The 2,564-nt window shown below is 35.7% G+C and overlaps 1 non-coding gene across 1 annotated transcript; it reads left to right on the top strand.

Annotated features, from left to right (window-relative positions):
• The first annotated feature begins 515 nt into the window (after positions 1–515).
• LOC145151597 (small nucleolar RNA R71) lies at positions 516–622 on the top strand. Its single transcript, XR_013732162.1, has one exon. It is a non-coding gene; the product is annotated as a small nucleolar RNA R71 (small nucleolar RNA).
• Positions 623–2,564: the final 1,942 nt, after the last annotated feature.

Raw genomic sequence — 2,564 nt, 5'->3', positions numbered from 1 at the left:
ACTTTCTTCTCGGATGATGGTTGCTCTTTTTGGTAGAAGCCTCGGCTTGTCTGCTTATATTTTTCTTCTTTTTGGTTCTTGTATTCATCATATGGCAGCCACTCCTTCTTTGGTTTTCTCCAATCTTTATCATATTTATCCCCACTCGAATAGCAAACTTGAGCCTTTTTATACCCATTATCATCTAAGCTGTAGTCTTTGGTCAAGTGTGGACCATTTCACCTTTCACATCCAACCCTTATAGCATGTATTATCTGGTCCATCTTTGCCATTCTCCTATCCATAGTATCAAGCATGGCTATTACAGCAGCCATGTTTGCAGATTGTCCACCCCCGCTTCCCTTAACTCCATCCAACATTGGATTGTGGTACTCACGAGAATGCTTTGCAAATTCTTCAACCAACTCGTTGACTTCCTCGGGATTTTTTTAGTTAGGGGTCCTTGAGAATCAAGGAGCTGTCTTGTCATGACATTGACCCTATCATAGAATATGGATACTTCTTGTTGAATGTTAAGGTCATGTTGAGGACAATTCTTTAACAAACCTTTGTAGCGTTCCCATGCCTCGTAAAGTGACTCACCCGGATTTTGCTCAAAATTGGCTATTGCCTTCTTGAGTATAGCTATCTTGGAAGGTGGGAAAAATTGTTCTAGAAACTGCTCACGCATTTGGGCCCAAGTAGTGATTGCACCAGGTGGTAATGCCTTTAGCCAATCTTTTGCAGTCCTTTAAAAGTGACTGGTAGCATCCTCAGTAACGCTGTCTCTCTAGGAACATTAGGGGCATTGAAATAATCTGCAATGTCATTGACCTCATCTAAATGCTTAAAAGCATCCTCATGATCCTTCCCATAAAATAGAATATCCTTAAGTGCTGTAAGGATGTGTCCTTTCAGCTCGAATGTGGCAGTGGCAGGAATTACAGGTTGTACTAACCCCGGACCAACATCATCTCTAATTCGCTTCTTGTAAGCTCCCATAGACATATGCACAATTTTTGTCATTCCGTTTTCTGGCTTGTCTTTGGATTCACTACTATGTAGTTCGAATTATGGGTCAGATTCGTACTCAGATTCTTGTGGGTTAGATTTTTGATCAAAGCTTTCAACCTTTGATGATGTACTAGATTCTCCCACTTTTTTTCTTGACTTCTTTCCAAAAACTGACTTTAGATCTTTAAAAGGCGACTTCTTTGGTGTTTGGTTTACTCTTGCATTCTTATCCGTCTTCTTGTGAAGGGCCGACTCTGGATCTTCAAGTGGTGGCACCAAAGGTGTGTTAGAGCCTCTGGTCATGAACTTCTGCAAAATAAACAAAAATAAAAACGTAAAACTAAACTAAAACAGAAAAACGAAGAAAACTGGAAATTATTGTATTCACGTCGTGAGCTAATACAGCTCACGTCGTGAGTTTAGTACTAGATGAAAATAAACTAAACTGAAAAATAACTTTTTACAGGTTTTACCCCACAAGAAGGATCGATTAATTTAAAGCAAATAAATCAACAATTAAATAAGCCGTTCCCCGGCAACGGTGCCAAAAACTTGATGCGTGCAAATAGCTACACCTAATTCTAAATTTATAACCTACCTACTTAACTAACTAAAATGCACCTAGGTAGTGTACCTAGTCAATTTATAGAATAGTTTCGGGAAGTCAGGTGTCAATCACAGGGAACGGTTTTAACTAATTAATCTACCTACTATTAAATTAACCTAATTTCTAATTAAGAAAGGGGTGTTATCTAATTTTTCAAGTTTAGAAGAACTTAATTCTTTAACACAAATTCAATCAATAAACAAAACACTTCTGTTAGTTCGAATCCACTTTCCTTCAATGGTTTGTAAATTAGCTATGACAATTACTGTTGGTTACCAATTAAGACAGTATTAGCAATTTAGTTCTAAATCTACTAACATTAATCAATTCATGTAAATCTATGTATGGTTACACAATAGTTAACACATAATCAATTATTAAATGGAATTGGAGCCATGTAAGATTGATTTGACAAACACACTTATGGTCATAATATGAGTTCTCTAGCACAACTTAATTCAATAGTTCAATTACTTATCTAAGATTGGTTTGATCTTACCTCTAATAAACTAGTGTTCACTGAATTATTAGGTATTCAAATTCATGCAGCTTCATATTCACTAACTACACAGAACAAGAATTTAAAGCAATCAATTATTAAATCAAACATGCTAGGTTCAATCAATCAAACACAAGTCATAACCAACAAGTAAATCAAAACTAAGTTATTGAAACCATGAGTTCCAGCTTCATCTAGCTAATAGAAGCAGCTAGATTTAGATGGACATCCTAGCAAACAAACTCAAATAACTCATACTAAAAAACATAATTAAAGTACCAAAACTAGAATCCAATTATGAACTTCTCTTTTCCTTTGGTGTTGAAAGCCAATTCCAGACCACTTCTCCTTCTGCAATTCGTCTCCAGGAACTCTCTCAATCAGCCAAAAGTCTCTCAAGTCGTAATGATCAAGCAGATATATATATATATATATATATATATATATATATATATATATATATAT

The sequence above is a fragment of the Lactuca virosa genome, chromosome 1 (assembly GCF_052849685.1).
Source record: "Lactuca virosa cultivar CGN04683 chromosome 1, Lactuca_virosa_CGN04683_v6, whole genome shotgun sequence".
Taxonomy (NCBI): domain Eukaryota; kingdom Viridiplantae; phylum Streptophyta; class Magnoliopsida; order Asterales; family Asteraceae; genus Lactuca; species Lactuca virosa.
The sequence above is the reverse complement of the archived record's forward strand: the minus strand, read 5'-3'. Positions and strand labels throughout refer to the sequence as shown.